Source organism: Lissotriton vulgaris, chromosome 7, assembly GCF_964263255.1.
Source record: "Lissotriton vulgaris chromosome 7, aLisVul1.2, whole genome shotgun sequence".
Lineage (NCBI taxonomy): Eukaryota > Metazoa > Chordata > Amphibia > Caudata > Salamandridae > Lissotriton > Lissotriton vulgaris.
The window spans coordinates 1,731,498,870-1,731,518,535 of NC_141695.1; the positions used below are offsets into that span (position 1 = coordinate 1,731,498,870).

Genomic DNA, 19,666 nt, shown 5'->3' on the forward strand with positions numbered 1-19,666 from the left:
GATTTCCTAGTAGAAACACTACTTTCGATGCACACTAGGAGCCAGTACCTGCCAATGCTTGAAAGCATCAAAGGGCAAGGAAGAGAGGTATTCAAGGAGCCTGCTACTTGTAAACCCGTCACGCCAAGGACGGAGAAAAAATACAAGCACTCCTCAAAGGACCCAGCCTACATACAGGGGACGGTCGCTGCTGACTCAATACTGCAACAGCAAGAAGGGCCAATGTGCCAACTACTTCGGGTCCACCCCCTAATAAAGAGAGCAGAAGGATGGACCTAACAGGAAGAAAAATCGAAAGGAATGCCACTATGCACTGGCGCATGGCTAATTCCAATGCACTACTCAACAGACACCATTACCAAATCATGGAGGAACTGGGGCAGTTGGTGTAACACCTCCCTAAGGAGCACCAACAAAGGGCCTCGCACCTAGTAGAGGAAGGGAAGAACTTGGCAAACTCTTGCCTAAAAACAGCACTAGACAGGGAAGACCCGGCCAGCAGGCTTATGATGCTGGGCATCACAGAAAGAAGGCAAGCCTGGCTCAGAATATCAGGCTTTAAACCGGAGGTGCAATACAACATCCTGAACACTCCGTTCACCGATGAAACTGTTTGGAGTGCCAGTGGACGACAAGCTCTCACAGCTCAAAACACCGCAAGATCCATGGGGGCCTTGCAATTCAGGGGAGCGAAGAGAGGGACCCCGTCACGGAGACCACACGGGAGAGGGGGGGAACCAGCCGGGAACGTCGCATCAGTCCTTCCAACATTCCCACCAAAGCGACACCCATACAAAACATGGCCAGCAAAAACAGCAGTGGCAATACCAACATAGGGGCCAGTTCTTTCGTGGGAGGGCAAGTGCACCTGGAAACACCAGGAGGGGTGGACAGCAAACCACCTTCAAGTGACTCTGCCACTTTAACAGTGCACACCTCAAAGGGTTGAGCACAAAAACAAAAAACAGGAGTCTCACGCACCGAAACACCACGAGCATGTAACACCCGTGGAAGGAAGATTAAAACTTTCCTCCAGGAGTGTAGAAAGATTACAACAGACAAATGGATCATCAACACAATACAGTACGGGTACTGCATAGAGTTAGAAAAGACACCACCAAGCAGAAGACCAAAGAAAAGAGCACTAGCAAAGAAGGAACTAGAGCGTCACAGGGAGGCAGAGGAACTGCTACTAAAGGAGGCTATCGAGCCTGTACCTCCCATGGACAGGAACCAGGGGGTGTACTCTACGTACTTCCTAGTACCAAAGGTAGACGAAACTGAGACCCATCCTGGACCTAAGGTTCCTCAACAAATTCATAAAGGCACAAATTCAAAATGACATCCCTGCAAGAAGTACTTCCACAGATTCAAACAGGGGACTTCATGGTCACCATAGACCTAAAGGATGCCTACCTACACATCCCAATGAACAGACGGCACAAACATCTGCTACGATTTGCAATCCACTCAGACCACTATCAATTCACGGCATTGGCCTTCGGACTAAAATCAGCACCGAGGGTGTTCACAAAGTGTCTGGCAGCAGTCGCAGCGCACTTAAGGAGGGAGGGGATACACGTATACCCTTACCTAGACGATTGGCTCATAAAGGCAAAGTCATACAACACGTGCAAACAGCACGCTCAAAGAGTGACAGACACACTAATGGCCCTGGGTTTCTCCATCCACTGGAAGAAATCCTCGATAAACCCACATGTCAAGATATTTCTGGGGGCACAAATCCACACCGTGCAGGGGAAGGTGTTCCCCAGTGAGATGAGAACGACTGCACTGTTGAAGGAGGCGCGCCTCTACCAGAAGGGGCAAGCTCGGACAGTGAGGACGGTGAGCAAGATGATGGGCATGATGGCCTCATGCATCCACATAATACCAAATGTCGGACTACACATGAGACCACTCCAGGAGTGGCTGCAGGACCAATGGTCACAAGCGACAGGGTGTTGGGAGGATCTAGTGGTTGTAACGCATGCAGTGCACAAGGAGATATCATGGTGGAACAAAGGAAACATAACAAATGGGAAGCTTCTAATACCACCAACACCAACAGTGACCATCACCACGGACGCATCCCAAAAGGGATGGGGAGTGCACATGGGAAAACTCCGAGTGAGGGGCCTGTGGACACAAGCGGATGCGGTCAAGCACATCAATTACCTAGAACTAAAGACTAATCTCCTAGCTCTGAAAGCCTTCCAGACGAAGTTTTACAATCAAACTGTGCTAATCCAGACGGACAACACAACAGCGATGTTCTACATAAACAAACAGGGAGGAACACAATCAGCCCCGCTGTCGGAGCTAGCACAGGAAATATGGAAATGGGCAATACCACTGAAAATAGATCTACTGGAGATACATCTGCCAGGAAAAAACAACGTGGAAGCGGACTGACTCAGCAGACAGACATCGGCCTCACACGAATGGCAGCTGAATGCACAAGAAACAAAGACTGTTCGACAGGTGGGGAACTCAGTCAATAGACCGGTTTGCAACACCAGAATGCAAAATGCCAACACTTCGCATCGAGACAACCAGGGGAAGGGTCCCTGGGGAATGCCCTATGGATAAGCTGGTCAGACATTTGCCTACGCTTTTCCGCCGATTCCCCTGATACACAAGGTACTCAGCAAGTGCAGGGCAATATGACCCTGATACTGGTCGCACCCCAGTGGGCCAGGCAAACATGGTACTCACAGATTATGGAAATGACAGAGTGCACCATACAAATTTTGGAGAAGGGAAGACCTACTCTACATGCAAAACGGAGAGGTGTTGCATCCAGAGCCAGAAAGTCTCAGCCTAGCAGCCTGGCTCCTGAGGACATAGAGTTCGCACACCTAAAGCTTCCTGAGAGCACCCTGAGGGTACTTCGAGAGGCAAGAAGACCAAACCCACGAAAGTGCTACGTGGCCACATGGAAGAGGTTCAAATTATGGTGCAGAAAGGAGGGTCTGCACAACAAGATGACAAGAGACTCTCCAGTCCTTAAGTACCTCACGCACCTGCTAGAGACCAACCTGAGCTCATCACTAAGGGTACACCTAGCAACCATTGTCGCCTACACTAGAGGGGAAACAGGCTAAAGCTTCTTTACTTCTAGGATTGTAAAAAGATTCTTGGAAGGTGCAAAAAGGATCGCATCACCTAAAAGGTTACCAGCACCGGCATGGAACCTCAATATAGTGCTGACAGAACTCATGAAGGCACCCTTTGAACCGATGCATAAAGCCTCACTACAGATGCTAACGTTAAAAACAGCATTCTTAGTGGCAATCACCTCGCTACGCAGAGTAAGCGAGCTGCAGGCGTTAACGCTGCAGGAACCCTACATACAAATTCAGAACGATAGGGTGGTGATGAGAACGGACCCACACTTAATGCTAAAGGTGGTGTCCAACCAGACTATTCAAATACCAAGTTTCTTCCAGAAACCAACAACAAAAGCAGAAAGGGCACTGCACACTCTGGACGCGAGACGTGCAGTCATGCATTACATAGAGACAACTAAAGGCCACAGGAAAACGAAAGTTTTTTGTATCTTTTGCTGAAAATTTCATGGGAAAAGCTGTTACTAAAGGGACAATTGCACGGTGGATCACGCAAGCTATACAATTCTGCCACAAACAAGCTGGACAAGAACCGAGGGGCCACGGGCCCATTCAACAAGGAAGGGAGCTACAATAGCCTTCTTGGCAAACACTCCCATTCAGGACATATGCCTGGCGGCAACATGGGCTTCTGTGCACAGGTTTACAAAACACTACTGTGGACATAGAAATGAACAAAGAAGCACAAGTGGGACAGAAGGTGATTCAGCACATATTCAAGAACCCAAGCTCATCTTCCACCCAGCCGCCACAATAACAAACTGCTACGAACTCTATGCACAGCATAGTGAATCCAGAAAGATTCATGCTGCAAAACGAATAGTTTCTTACCTGTCGGTGTAGTTTTGCAGCTTGAAGATCTTTCTGGATTCACTAGCGAACCCACCCAGAAAGACTAGGCTGGAGAAAGTAGGTGGTAAACAAAAACAAAAACAAAAAAATAATAAAAAGACTTCATGGGAAACGGTAGTAAAAGGAAAAGATATAAACATTGCCATTCAATTCGGAAACAGAGCACAAACGGGAAAGAAAAAAGAATCCGAAGATGGCGCCCAAGTGTGGGAGCTTCCGCAGGAAGCATGCCGACGTCACAGGAAGGACACCAAAAGGTGGGACGTCGGCGCCCACCTGGGCTACGAAAAAAGAAAAAAGACTACGATTCCGGACCCAACCACTAGACCGCGAAATAATGCACAGCATAGTGAATCCAGAAAGATCTTCAAGCTGCAAAACTACACTGACAGGTAAACTATTCGTTCTCTGTGTTTCTTTAATACTGTCTATGGTGGTTTGTAGGAGTCAAAGAAGCTATCTGAAGGTAACCACATCTCTCTTGGCCTTTCTCCAGGGTGTATGTCTTAGTGCCGTTGAGTCAGCACCTCTTGTGAACGTCACCCAGTTCAGCCATCCTTTAAAGGTGGCCTTAGTGGTGTCTTTCCACTTGGCTATTACTGTTTTTGTTGCACTTGTCAGGAGGAAATCTAGAAGGTATCCATCTTGTTGTGAGTGCACGTCTGGGTTGAGGTGTGCTGTGGCTATCGTGCTAAATTCTTCTTTTAGGGTGCAGCCCAGGACCTTATTAATATAGGCGAATACCTTTTTCCAGAATTAGGTGACTTTGCTGCAGTGGAAGATAAGGTGGGCTAGGTCGCTTATTTCTCTTATCACAGTTACAGCATCGGTTGTTCTCCCTTAGTCCTAGTTTTGCTGGAGTCCAATATGCCTGGTGCAGCAACCAGAATTTTGTTAGGGCTAATACTGGCGATATTATGTTGCATGTGGGGGCCCTCCATATGAACTGTAATTTTTGTTCTGTTAGTTTTGTGCCAGTCTGTTTTTCCCAGTATTCTGTGCTTTTTGCTTTGTTTTGTGGATGTTGGGCGGAGGAGTTTGTATAGTTGTGATATCTGATGGCCTGTCTTGTTTGCTTTCCATGTATTGGAATATTGAGGGGTCAGCCTATCTAGGTTCGCATTTGTGATGGCCGCTTTGATTGCCAGAAAATTGTATAGTTCTAAGTCAGGGAGGGGGTGTGCTTTTCTTTCATATTGATGAAAGTTAGTGGCGAGCCCTTCTCTACTAACTGAGCAGGATGCGAGAGGCCTGTTTGTTTCCAGGGAGCTATGTCGAGGGATCTGCCTCTGTATTTGATTTTGGGGTTTGCCCAGATTGAAACCCATAGGGAGTTTTTGATGCTAGTCTCTAGTTTTTGGTCTACCTTTAGTAGAGCCTGCTTTGTTATCTTGAATATCTGGTTCCCTTTTAGTTCTTTTTTGTTGGCTGTTAGAAGGGTGAGAGGATCACTGTTGTCGAGGATGGCTTTTTTAAGCAGTAGCCAGGTCTGGGTGTATGGTTGATTGTGTAGTACCCAATGCATTCCCTGTCTGGCAACTGCGTCTTAACTGGAATGTTCTAGGGTCAGCAACGTTCAGGCCCCTAGTTCCTATTTTTTGTCATTTTCGGGAGGCTTATTTTGGGTTTCTTGTCCTTCCAGATGAATTTGTTGAGAATTTGGTCTGTTTTTGAGATGGGGGGGCATGGCGTGCATGTACGAAGACTATACCTTTCCAGGCAGTGGTCTGAATCTTCAGCAGTGAGTGAAGAAAGGCTGGGGGCCAGGGGGTGTCTGGTGCAGCGGCTGGTGAACGGTCCTTGCTTCATTTTGTCACTTGCTTTCGCGAACATAAAATGGTTCAACATCTGGTATTGCACTGGTCACTGCCAGAGTGCGGCCATGTTTGCCGTGCCGTGCGTTGGCTCTCTTGGGCACCTCGAGGGATCCGGCAGGCATGGGTCCGGTCCAGATGCCGCTCCCCCCCCCCCCCCCCCCCCCCCCCCCCCCCCGCCTGCAGCTTGACATTCGGGTGCCTTGGCAGAGCTGCGGGGCTGGCAGCTATTGGGGCAGAGGGGCTGCTGTTACTAATTAGGGGAGCGGAGTTGCAGCGTGTCCGGAGCATTGGCAAGGCCTGCCACGTAACGAGCCGCTGGAGCGCTGCCCTCCTTGGAGACTCGGCGGCAGCTTCTGTAGATGGGGTGTCCTACCGTCTGTACATTTCACGGTCTGCCCGTAATTTGGGCCTCTTGTCCGTAAGGGTTCTTCCACCGATGCATTTTGTCCGTAATTTCAGACATTGGCGTGCGCTGTCCCCTGCAAGCAGCCTGTAACTCTGCAGGGGGAAACTCACGCCATCTCCACGACCTTGCACGAACTGCGACCAGGCCCGTTATTCTGTATGGTGGCCTAATTATCACATACAGAATGATAATGGGCCTCGCTGCCCAGTGACAGCATTTCAGATCAGGTGTTATATTGTAGTGGGGGAGAGGCGTCCTGTAAGATCTGAGAAGCCTTCAGTTTTCATCTTTTTCTTCACTTTAATTTTTACTTTGCAAACGCAGGTGTTTCTCTCGCATACACAACAGATGCAGTGAGTGAAAGGTTCTCTCAAACTACAATAAACTTCTTTTGAGTTGAGCTTGTGTTGGTTATCTATTTACGTATGCACTATTGCTCGACTTCCTCTGATGCGTTTGCAAAACATACCTTTTTGTCCCAAATTTTCGTCATGAATTCTGACCCTCTACCCTGATTTTTTTGCCCTGTATCCTGACCCTCTGTCCTGATTTTTTTGCACTCACTGTCCTGAAGTTGCAACCATGCCAGTTGGTCACCCTTTCTGTAGACCTGGTTTCATTTGAGTGTTCAACAATAGTCTTATCTAGGCCTTTCCCGGAAGGGGCAGGGCTTGGTGCATGGCATCCGTGCGCGGGGGCAGGCCTGCGCCCGCAGCTGCCCATGGCGGCCTCCCGGTCTGACTGGTACCGAGGGCAGCGCCCAGGTGTGCCATCGCACCCCGGATGAGACTCCAAAGTAAGCTCGGTAGACCGCTTTGCCGGTGGCCTGGTGTGCAGCCGGTTCAGTGAGAGGACGCTGCGGGCGGGGGCTGCACAGGCGCCCACCGAGGCCCCTCCGTGCAGCCCCGGCCCGGCTCACTTCCCGCCGCGAGGAAGGCTGCGCGCCGGGATTAGCGTGCACAAAGGCGGCATTGATGCTTGTGCTGAGGCCGGCATTGTGCTGCTGTTGCTGGAAAGCCCCTCTGTTCTGCTTGAGCGCTGGAACCCCGCAGAATGCCCGCTCTGGTTCTTTTTGTTGTGAACACAATGGGACCGTTGCTTTTCAAGCCCCATTCCCCGACAACGGTCTAAATTTAACCGTGTTTGGAGCTCTAGGAATTTTTGTGGCTGTTTGCATTCGCCAAAGTACTTCCACAGAGTGCCACTGAGGTGGCACAGCAGCCATGGCATCCTTAGTGCGTCCGCGGGTCATGCTGCCTGGCACACATGTTCTTGTGTGGTATCAACAGCCGCGTTGCTAATCTGCGTGCGGTGTCTAGATCAGACACCCCCAGCACAGGCGCATGTGCAGTCTCGAGTTTGTGTGGTACCAATAGCCCTGCCACCTGTAGTGTCGCGTCACTGGGTGAGCACACTAGGTGGGATGCCTAATCTAGGTGTGGCTCGCACCACCGTTGATTGCGGCAGCAAGCTGTCTTTTGGGTGGACATTGACAGATGCTATTCCACATCACCCTATGTGGGCTTTGCAGTTGAACCCCTGGAATCACCCATTCAAAAGGGCCCTCAACAGGGAGTATGCCTCAAGACACGTGCATTCCATGTCTGAGAAGAGTCCTAGTCAAGGATCGACAACCAGAGGGGAAGTTCCGCCTACTGTTTGAAGGGACTGCATGTCACCCGTAACATTTCTGACTTCAGATGGCCCTCCCGCGCCACTGACTGGGCCTAGCTTGAGGCAAAGGCCCCAACCAGCGAGGTTCCTTCTGACCCCCATGTCCCCTGTCACCACTGGCCCAGCAAACCATAGCGCCGTCGGCTATAGTGCCACCTTTGGCCGGACCACATCAGAAAGAGCAGAGACCCCTGAATCGCAATAAGCCACCCTGGAGCCCATCTACAAGTGGTAGAATCACCTGCGGTCTCATCCCTCCCGGCACTATGCTGACCTTGTAATGGACCAACCAGCTCGGATATGACGCTGCCGTCCTGAAGTTAATGCAGGCTGGTGCTAAGCTACTGATCTATTATGATTGTAGCTTGTATTTGTTTTCAATTCGTAGTTAAAGAAGGAATGTAGTGTTGTCACTGGGTGAGCACATAAGGTGGGATTCCAGAGGGAGTGGGGAGTCGGTGTCCACTGGGGGTGTCGTGCCAGATAGTTTGTCCTGACAGCTTGCGTCAGCACATAAATAAAAGGAACCCTCAAGTTGGGCGTGGCTCGTTTTCAGAGCCACGAGGTTAACACAATAACTTGTGTCCGGGTCGCATTTTAGGGCCTGTGCCGTCCACTGCATTCTACATCGTCCTGGAGCTGGTCGCATGCAGCGCTTTGGTCCTAGTGTGGTACCAACAACCCTGACCCCCTGTAGCGCACCAGGGTAAGGTGTCTGGTCCTAGTGTGGTACCGACAGCCGTGACCCCCTGCAGCGCACCTGCATAAGGTGTGCGGGCCCAACAGCCCCACCCCTTGCAGTGCAGCCGGGTGAGGTGTCTGGTCCTGGTACTACAAAACAGTGTCAGAGGGTCTAAACTAACAAAGAACGTCAGATGAACGACTACAGAGGACTCCAAAACCATGTGATACATAAATTAATTGAATTAATTAAATTATAAAGTATAAAGACATGGGTCACCCTACCACTGAACCCAACAGGTGATCATATAAGGATGCCCATCAGTCACCACACGGAACCGCCCTTCATCATTTGGGTTCCTTTTCTACGACCACTGGAGGTGTCATCTATTATCTTTCTCATGGGGGGCTATGATTGTAAAAGCCAACCCAGGATCAGATAGATTAACGTGGCCTTGTTCCTCAACTGGGACGATGTTACAAAAAGGGGGGAGGACTGATGTCGTAGTGCAAAAATAGTGACAAAAATAGGAGAAAAGTGTGTGAGATAAAATTGGATGAGAGGGTGCTGAAAGTAGCTTTATTCTGTTGGAACCCGCTATACCAATGTTAAAAAGTAGATAAAGACAACCAAATTATTGAGTCATCTGAAGAAGTTTAAAGGGTCAACATGTTTCAGCAATAATAGACATAACTTGTCATTGGTACGAACAGCCCCCACCCCTTGCAGTGCAGCATGGTGAGGTGTCTGGTCCTGGTATCAACAGCCCCCACCCCTTGCACCGCAGCTGGGTGAGGTGTCTGGTCCTGGTACGAACAGCCCCCACCCCCTGCAGCCAGCTCGTTGAGGTGTCTGGTCCTGGTATCAACAGCCCCCACCCCTTGCAGGGCAGCTGGGTGAGGTGTCTGGTCCTGGTATCAACAGCCCCCACCCCTTGCGGCGCAGCTGGGTGAGGTGTCTGGTCCTGGTATCAACAGCCCCCACCCCTTGCAGCGCAGCTGGGTGAGGTGTCTGGTCCTGGTATCAACAGCCCCCACCCCTTGCGGCGCAGCTGGGTGAGGTGTCTGGTCCTGGTACCAACAGCCCCCACCCCTTGCGGCGCAGCTGGGTGAGGTGTCTGGTCCTGGTATCAACAGCCCCCACCCCTTGCGGCGCAGCTGGGTGAGGTGTCTGGTCCTGGTATCAACAGCCCCCACCCCTTGCGGCGCAGCTGGGTGAGGTGTCTGGTCCTGGTACCAACAGCCCCCACCCCTTGCAGCGCAGCTGGGTGAGGTGTCTGGTCCTGGTATCAACAGCCCCCACCCCTTGCGGCGCAGCTGGGTGAGGTGTCTGGTCCTGGTATCAACAGCCCCCACCCCTTGCAGGGCAGCTGGGTGAGGTGTCTGGTCCTGGTATCAACAGCCCCCACCCCTTGCGGCGCAGCTGGGTGAGGTGTCTGGTCCTGGTACCAACAGCCCCCACCCCTTGCAGCGCAGCTGGGTGAGGTGTCTGGTCCTGGTATCAACAGCCCCCACCCCTTGCGGCGCAGCTGGGTGAGGTGTCTGGTCCTGGTACCAACAGCCCCCACCCCTTGCAGCGCAGCTGGGTGAGGTGTCTGGTCCTGGTGTGGTATCAACAGCCCCCACCCCCTGCAGCCAGCTCGGTGGGGTGTCTGGTCCTGGTACGACGACCTATGGTTTGGTGCCTGTAAGATCACCTGCTCGATATTTCCCTCAACCCCTGTCTTTTGCACTTCGATGGCCGCTGGTGTGTGTGTGTGGGTGACTGCTGACTCGGAGTTGGGTGGTGCGCTGATGCGGCTTGTGTTCTCGTGCCTGCTCGCGTGGCAGTAGTCCGGAAGCATTGCATCCGGTGCCCGCTGTGCCAGGTGAGCAGGCTTCCCTCGCCTGTGCATCTGTCCGCGCTCTTCGAAAGGATGACTTGTCATCACTTTCATTTCCGGTCTCGCTCTTGCTGCAGGCCCTCGAGTCGCGTGGGTTGATGGCGGCCCCTCCTCTCCCCTTCCCGAAGCCCACAATGCGGCATTCTGCAGCAGCAGAGCTGCTGACGCGTCGGTCTCTGCTTAACCACTGCCAGACTTGGTGGTTTTTTTCACTCTTAGTAGCGTGTGCTGCATCTCGAGCTTCCCAGCAGGCGATTATTTCAGTTTAGTTTTACCAGATCCGAATGCATTTTCTAAGCGGTTTCAAAATGTCCATATCGGAGTCGTTAAATTAATATTTTGAGTTTGTTGTACTTTGTCGCAAAGTGCTATGAAATATAAAATAACGAGACTATGGTCCCTGCGCTGTAGCTGATGTGATTAGTTGCTAGACTTTTTTTTGCTTCTTATATTGAAAGTGGTTTTACTGAAACACCGCCATTTGATCGCTCGTTTGCAAAGGTCAAGGTTCATGGTTGGTACTCACTGATGCAGTTTGGCTGCACGACCAACTTGTGGTACGCAGTAGTACCTACCGTGTGCACTAGGGAACCTAGGTTCCTTTAGTACCTGTAGTGCAATCTTTCACGGTGTCCCAGCGCTGCAGGAACCGTTTTTTGTTACTGTCCTCCAACCATTAAATCACTCCTGCTGTCTCCTGTGGGTTTGGTCTCTGGTGGGAAGGGTGCTGAATTACAAATGTTCATCAGTCTTTTGGGTGTAGTGAAGTTGTCTTTAGAGCTCACTTGCAGGGATTTGTCTGCTAATGTCAGTCTTGTGGTCTAAGCAACATGGGTTTGCAGCAACTGCTGGGGTGTCGTCCACTTCATGTCTGTGGTCCTGGATAGCGGTGGAAAGTCTTACCTATGTGAAGTTCAGGAAACATCTGCCGACTTTCATGCAATGCAGCCTTGGGGTGCATGGAGGCAAGCTTGCAATTGTAAGGTGGAACTGGATCCAAGATTAGAACTAGGTTCTTTTAAGAGGCATCTGTAGACGGGCAGATATTTCAAGTCTTCACTGGATGGCCAGTAAGGTTTAAACGTTTTCTTACAGTAACAAACGGTACAGTTCATTGCAAAACACGAAATCAGCCGCACTAGATGTTGGACATTGCATCCCCCATTTACAAAACGTGCAATTTAATGTGTTCGTTTATGAACCTAATTTACCCAGAAAGTTCAGTTGCAAGGATTTCACCCCACCAGTAATTGCAGTGCTTTCCGCCTAGCCGCAGCCCCAAATTTGAAATGTATGTGTTCAATGAGTTTGACATACAGGTCCGATATTTTTAAAAGTTCGGTCCAATCGAGTGAATTACAACGCTTTGTACTGTAAGTTTTCCATTGTCTTATTCTTGTAAGAAGTTTATTAATTTTTGCAACGTTTTTAATATGTAAACGCTGAATGACCAGTGTAGAGCCCTTACATATAGTGAAGTAGCAGCATACCCCTGCAGATTTTAATCTACCTATTCCTGGTTCTGTTTGGGGTCGGGAGAGGGGGATATGGCGGAACACCCCCCAATAGCTAAACTAACATGCAGGCTCTTGGCTGGAAATGTGCATTCCATATAACCTTTCTTCTGTAGCTCTGGCCTCAGCAATAGGCACGAATCTATTGCCAAGAAGCGGTCTTCTAATCACTAGATAGTAAATGACTTGTTTTTTTCTAGAATTAACTGGTGTTCTTTTATTACAGGTTCAGGAGAATCGTCCACGACTTCACTGTGCTCTTACCACTCCCCAGCTGTTTATTCTGGTTTGCATGCTTCTGCCTCCCAGCTGCCTGTCCAAGAACCGTGGCCGTTGTACTGCGATTAATATCCTTGAAGAGGAGCAGCCTTTCCTAATAGTTGAACGCAATTGTAAATTGAATTATGCAAGAAGTAAAAAAAATGTTCACACTGCTTGACTTGTCTGACTTGTTTCTTTCTCTAATAGTTGATTCTATTTATCTTCATCTAAATGTGCTTGCTAGATGTGAGGTGGTCAATGTTTTTTAAATTTCCACCAACCCTCGGTCTGTTTGAGATCACCCTATCAGGGAAGCCAAGTAGTCAATTCTCTTGTATCTTGGTCTGAAATTCACCTTCACGTAAAGCCAAGTGATTATATGACGTGGTTATGTTGGCTGAACTGTTGATTCCAGTGTTTCACAAGACTTGAGAAACTTTATCTTGGGGGCATAGCTTCAGGGGGGTGTTTGCGGTGTAGCACCCCCCTAAATACATGCCTTTTCTCATGAATCATTGGGTACAGGTGTCTGTCTGATGTCACCTGGAATTTTTGCATGCACAGTTTTGTAAGTCTTTATTGTTTTACAAAATATTGTTTCCCTCACTTAATACTCATACGAATCTGGATTCCACTCACTTTCCGCTGCCCCATACAACCCTCTCATGCGCCCTGCTTGGCATATAGTGTATTAACATTACATTATATGCAAGTGTGGTTGTCGGGCAATCTGAAGCTTTTTTCCCCCTCTCTCCCCCACCCGCCCTCTGGAAAAAAAAATCACAACTAAACTCCATTATTACTTCTGGCTCGCAAGACTCCTGGGGCCGTATTACATTAAGTGTCCCGGAGGCGCAATGGGCATTTGTGCCCCTGGGGCACTTTTGTACTATAGAAGTGATGGCAGCCGCTTGTGCGTTCCCTTCCATAATACCGATAGCACTGGTGCCAGCTTCAGAGGGTGTTTCCTCATTTGCATGGGGGTGTGCCCTATGCAAATGTGGGAATTCCATTGCGCCATATTAGACGCTGGCGCAGTCAAAGCAGCCCTCAGGAGGCGCACTGGCATTTGAAAGGCGCATTGGGTGTTTCCTCATTTGCATGGGGGCGTGCCCTATGCAAATGTGGGAATTCCATTGCGCCATATTAGACGCTGGCGCAGTCAAAGCAGCCCTCAGGAGGCGCACTGACAGTGCACCATTTAAAAGGCGCATTGTCAGTGCACCTCCAGAGAGCAGCCCTCTGCGGGGGATAATGGGGGTCCCATGGACCCCCCCTCCCCCAGACACCCCCTTGCTGGCGGGTGCAGACACTGACTCCACCAGCCTGCAAGGGGATCTCTATTACCCTGTAAAAGTGCAAGCGGGTGCCCCCTGCACTGTGAAGGGAGCAGCGAACAAGAGTCCACAGCTGCCCTGGGGGCAGCGCATAATCATAATGGTGGGCATTGGGATTGTTTGAGACGGGCACACCTTGTAAAAGGTGCACCGGGCGCAAACAATCCCAATGCAACAGACTTGGGTTTATTGTGTAGAATACAATGCAATTGTCTTGAAAGTAATCAATGTGACCTAAATAGGAGTATCCTGCACCAATTTGCTATAGTCCTGATGGGAATGATAAAGTGTGAATAATGAATTGGTAAGAATTAGGTTAATGTTCCTTAAATTGTTTTCTTAAGCCAGTGACTGTGAATTATTTATTTTTATTATATTTTTTAAAGTTCAAACAACGCTACTTGAAGCAGTATTTTAACAGAATGGGTATTCTATTCCTGGAGCTTACTTAGCCAGACTTAGTCTGAGGGGCATACAGCACATGCCACTTGGTCTGAACACCCCTACCTGCCCTCAGTGCATAATGGACATTTGAGATCTGGGATTCATTAGCCCTACCTTACCTCCCCCATGTAGGCCTACCATGTAGGCCTACCAACCCAAGGAGTTAGTGGTGGACCAAATGGTTCATTAATGCCTTTGGGTCTTCATTGTCTCTGCACCTGTCCCTCCACCCCCCTCTTTTTGCTTCAATTTGTTCCGCCTAATTTGATGAAATACTTTGCCAATGAAGTACTTGAAGAGGAGGAACATGTAGTTCAGTCTGGATCAGGAAAACATTTCTTCAATTGTGCTCTGCTTGGTGGTACCGTGCAGCTCCACACTGCCAATGAAGCGACGGAGCATAGCTACATATAAATGCCGTCCCCACGCTGAAGTCTATTCCTTTCCTCTGCGATTTCAGAGCACTCTTCCAATTTCGTCAGTAGTCCAGCAACTTCTAAAACTAGTTTGTGTGCTAGGGAACGGTGTCCCCTGTCATGAGTTTTACATGTGCTGTAACTGCATAAATCAGATGTCAAATACTTCATAAAGGAGTTTTGTTACTGGGCTCTGGCCACAGCTCTAAGTCATGCGAAAAAGTCCTATTGTGCGCTTGAAGGTAATCCAGAACAGGAGGCATAACTAGCTGAACGCAAAGTTATGGCCTTCCTGCAAGTCCTAAACGTCATGGGTGCTGAACCTTCAGCTTGCAAGACAACTTTTGCAAGAGGTCAATATAATGCTCAAAGTACTCAAGTAAATAAAAAATCATCTGAGTTCAAGCACAAACCAAGTGAAGCGGAACTTGACCCCCATCTTGCCAAAGTGGGGCTTGACCCCATCTTGACACTCTGAATCAAAGAAGGAAGCACAATAGTGTGATTTGAGCTGGTTACTTTCGTGGTCTATGGTCATGGACTGGATTCTCTTCGATACAGACACCAGCATAGTGTACGTTTACAGAGCATGTGACTATTGCATTAAATGCTATAATTCACCACGACTCCTTCGGATAGGGATTCAATGAGGATTGAGGCTTATGGCAAGTAATGCTGTTCTCTTACTGGATCATTATATATATGACCTGTAGGATATGGCCTGCAAGATCTACTGGCAGTCCTAAAATTAAGGGCCTCTCGTTCAAATAATTCATGGACAAGAACTGGCCAAATGTTACCCATGCTGGTGTAGATACTGATTGCATGGAGAGGACAGCTGGCACAAATGTTTTACTTAGAAACCTGAATGTGCTCCCCAGGATTTTCTGGTGATATGCAAGCCTCACTCATTATGCCTCTTGATGTGCCATGCCCTCGTCAGTGAGCAGGGGAACTGCTCTGAAGCACTTTAAAGAATGTAGAGCCATTGTGCTCCTTGAGTAGCACAGACTCCCACAGCACAGAAGTGGCAAGTCCCCACATTAAGTCTCGGGACTGTAAAGAAATGACCCCTCGAGGGTTCATCCAGGTTGAAAGCCTGCCTTTTGTTGGAAAATGTGTTCAGCAGCTCCTCTGGCACCTTTGTATTCAAATGGTGACTATCTTCCTGAGGTCACCACATGCTGAAACGAGCAGGCTTTCGTACCATGACCATGCCCTGCGGGACAATATGGGACGCTTCCCCCGAAAGTGAAAATTGTCCAGCGTGTCCCCTGCTTCTCCGGGTAGAGCAGCGGTGCCTGTGATGGTGTCCTCCGGCCGCATTCATCACTCCTTCGGTGGCCCAGGCACTCTGTACACAGGTACGTTGGAGAACAGCTTGTGGAGTCCACCCCTGGCTGCTCTTGCCGGCTCCCCGCCTGGCCAGCATACTTGCATGCGCCTGTGGGAGCTTGCCCTTCATTCTGGTCTTCCTGCTCCTGCGGACAGACATGGACACTGCAGTCGGCTGGGCGGAGTCTCGGGAGTTGTGCCATGGCACTCCACCCTCCTTGCCCCTGCTGCGGGGGAGTGCGACAGCGCTCCTTCATCCGGTGCCAGCGATGAGGTCCTGGACCCCACTCACCTTCATGGGGAGCGCAGTCGCGCTCCTAGACTACTTTAAGGGCCCAGGGTTGGGATCCTTGGCCCTATTCACGGGGGGGGCGTGATGGATTTGCCTGCTATTTTGATCTGGGCTCCTGGTGGCAATTTCATGGGGGAGGGAGGCGTGACGGTGCTTCCTGGCTTTACTTCGCTGGGACCCATGGATGGGCAGCATTGTGGGTGGCTGCTCGTAGGGGGTGGCCCTGTAGGCGGTTGGTGGTAAGAGTGGTCTTTTAGCCTGCCACTCGTAGGCAAGGCCCTGTAAGCTGCTGCTCGTAGCAAGTACTGCTCCAGTATAACTTTTGTTGACCGCCTACAAAGAGGATTTTTTTTAAGGTGGTATCTGAAATTAATATATACAATCATAATTGAATATTCTGCTATGTTTAACCAACTGAATTATTTTAGTGTAAGCAAATTGAAGGATTTAAACCAGTCATTAACTACCATTGTACCAACCAATTCACCTGTCTTCCAGCACTGAAACTGACAAAGCAATTAAACAAACTTCCGCTGCATCCCAGAGAGAAACCTCATAAATGGCATTAGCATACTTTAACATCTCATCTGTTGGCCTAACACAGGACATACGACCTTTAAGATGCCTTCCTGTTATAACAATGATCTAGCAGCCACCTCTGGCTGCTATGCCTCTGAAACAATGATATTTACACTTTTTAATGCTGCCCGCTGGGCAAATCAACCTTCGGGAGCCCGTCAAAATTATTCACAATTGTTCTATTAAACTAGCAATGTATAAACATGTTAACTTATTTAACCCCTTCCATGCTGATGACCGCCCCCGGCCGTCATGCATCACGGTGGGCGTGTGCTGATGACGTCTGGGGGCCGTCATGACCACGCCTGCGATCGGAATGTGCCGCATAGGCGCAGAATTCCGGCCGCAGTGGAGGGGTCAAACAATGCCGGTATGTTCTGTTACTTTTTTTAAAATGCAGTGAAATGCATGATTGCCTAACCTACTATTCCGGTCAGGTATGCCGTACTAACGTAAAAATATCCACAGTGTGATAATTAGAAATGGGGTGGGGGTTTGAAGAATATGTAATCCCTTCCTTCCATTTTAACACCTCCCAGACTGGATATGACAAGATGTTAGTGATGGCCCATTACAGAGCGGCTTACTGCCACTCATTTTTTACACTGAAAACAAAACATACCAGCATAATTCTGCTTTTGGCCAAAGCCTCGTTGCCCCCAGTCACTTGAGGCCACTGTGAAGCCCTAGCCCCCCCCCCCCCCTTCCCCGGTGTGAAGACCCGTACTCTAAAAGATTGCACCCATAGAGACTTGTCTACAGGTTGCAGATGACATGGAGTAATGAGGCACACGTAGGTGATGAAAGCTGAAATTAAAGTTGTGTCACAGATCACAGGAAGAGATTGGGCCGAAAGCTGCGTCTCCAGTATTGGATCTTTCATAGATTTGCATGCTTAAATTATTGCTTGTCGAAGTGGGAGTTCCATGGTATCCTAGTAAAGCATTTGTATGCATTAATGGAAATGAAGTCATTTTAATAGTTTTTAAAAAACAAAAAAAAAAAAACAAACTTGAAATATAACTAAACAGGTGAACGCAACCTCTAGAGCTCCGTGGTGGCTGGCAGGGATCGGAGGGGTGTAAAAAAATAAAAAAAATTCTCATCTCTGCATCTCCATCTCTGGCTGGAACAGGAAGCACCCTGTGTCCCTTGAGCAAATCACAACACTGCAATGCAGCAGCGTGTTTCGGCGCTCAGCTGGGACTAGAAGCTTGGGCATGCACCCAGGATATAATGCAGCCAGGCTGGAGCACATACAAAGTGCATGTGACTATTTGGCCGGCCAAACATTCATGCACTTAGTTTTTTAACTTTATTTTTATTGAAGAAAATTAGGGCAATCAATACATTCACTAAGTAATCCCAATCAAGAATAATGGACACAAAGGATTCCTGAATGGCTGTAACATTGGCATGGAGCAATCAGAAAGAAATACAATGAGATCATAAGACAAGCAGCAGTAATACACAGTTCCAATTTGATAACACAATCACTCATAGCACAGTTAGTCCCCCCTCATAGACCCCAAAACCAGTAGCGTACTACGGGGTTGCATGACTTGTGACATCTGGTGGGTCACAGATATATCCCCGGAATGCAGTCCATGCTCCCCAAACCTTTTCCCATTTGAGGACATCCATGGTGTATAAAGACCGCCTTCTCAGCCACCATGGTCACATCCATATCCCTACACCATGAGCGTTTGGGCGATCTCTGACCCCCACAACATAACAATGTTACGTTTGGCTACGGTCAAGCCCAACATCACCCAATCCTGCTGCTGATGAGTAAGGTCATTAGATTCCCACACGTTGGGGAGACAGCGTCTAGGTTCTGGAAGGAGTGAGATATTTGGGAAATGGTGCGCATAACCTTGGTCCAGTATGCCGCAATCTGTGGACAGTCCCATAAAGTGTGGAGAAGAAAAACCTTCCTCCCCGCAACGCCGAAGACCGTATCGATGTTGGGCGCTCCCTATTGCATGTAATGTGACCCTAGTGTAGTATGTACTGTGCAGTACTTTGAGTTGGATTAGTCTGAGTTGTGAAGGTATGGCCGTTTCCCTGGGGGACGACCAGGCCTCTTGCCATTTCGAGTCGTCAAAGTCGCCCACGTGCTGGATCCATTTATGTCACAACCCAGATGTCGGGTCTAGTAAATTATTGATCAATTTACGGTAGGTGAAGGATGTTGCCTTCACGGTCATATGTTCTGTCAACAGCCTGTCCTCTAGTGGAGTGGCCTCTGGCAGACTAGCGCCCAGCGATATTATCGCTTGTAATGTATGCCGGATCTGGAGATATTGGAACTTTTCAGCCGGTGCCAGGCCGTATTGGGTGTTTAGATGTGTGAAGTCCACCGCTGTGCCCCTCCGCCACAAGTCGCCCACTACAGAAATGCCTGTTATCCCACTGGCGAAAGCCCTTAGTATTCCGGAGTCGCCCCAGTTGCAGTGAGTCCCACAGTGGTGTCATCTGAGTGATAGTGTCGGAACATTTTAATCAGGCCTGTGCTTGATAACATATGCGTATCGTGTGTGCCGTCGGACCAAACAGGTCAGGAGGTGCATGTTTACGGTACAGTGCCGACAGCAGGCCATCCGTCCCAAGTGCCTGCCTGTCCGCTCGATACGCTGGGTCATCCTGTGAAGCATGAATCCAGTAATTTATTATTTTAAGGTGTGCTGCTCAATTATATAATTGTACGTTGGGAAGCGCTATCCCTCCATCGTACCAACTACGCATTAACTTATTTTGGGCGATCCGGGCTGGTTTCGACCCCCATAGCAAACCCGAGAGTTCCGCTGCAATTGCTTAAAAATAGGACTGTGGGAACATGAATGGCGTGTTTTCAAGTATATATAGAAAGCGGGGTGGTGTGATCATTTTATACAATGCTGCTCTGCCAAGCAACGAGAGGTAAATTGCGCCATAGCATCGCGTCACGCCTGAAGCGCTCTAATGGGGGCTTCAAGTTCGTCACATAAAACTCTGTAGTCTGGCGTCACTCGGATACCCAGGTATTTAAAGGCTTCAGTGGT

At 49.2% G+C, this 19,666-nt stretch overlaps 1 long non-coding RNA gene across 1 annotated transcript in view; it reads left to right on the top strand.

The window, feature by feature from the left end:
- LOC147706486 (uncharacterized) overlaps window positions 1-12,392 on the top strand; it is a 47,068-nt gene extending 34,676 nt beyond the window's left edge. The window contains exon 3 of the long non-coding RNA XR_015297642.1: window positions 12,185-12,392. This is a non-coding gene — a long non-coding RNA (uncharacterized LOC147706486). The remainder of the gene's footprint in view (window positions 1-12,184) is intronic.
- The last annotated feature ends 7,274 nt before the right edge of the window (window positions 12,393-19,666 follow it).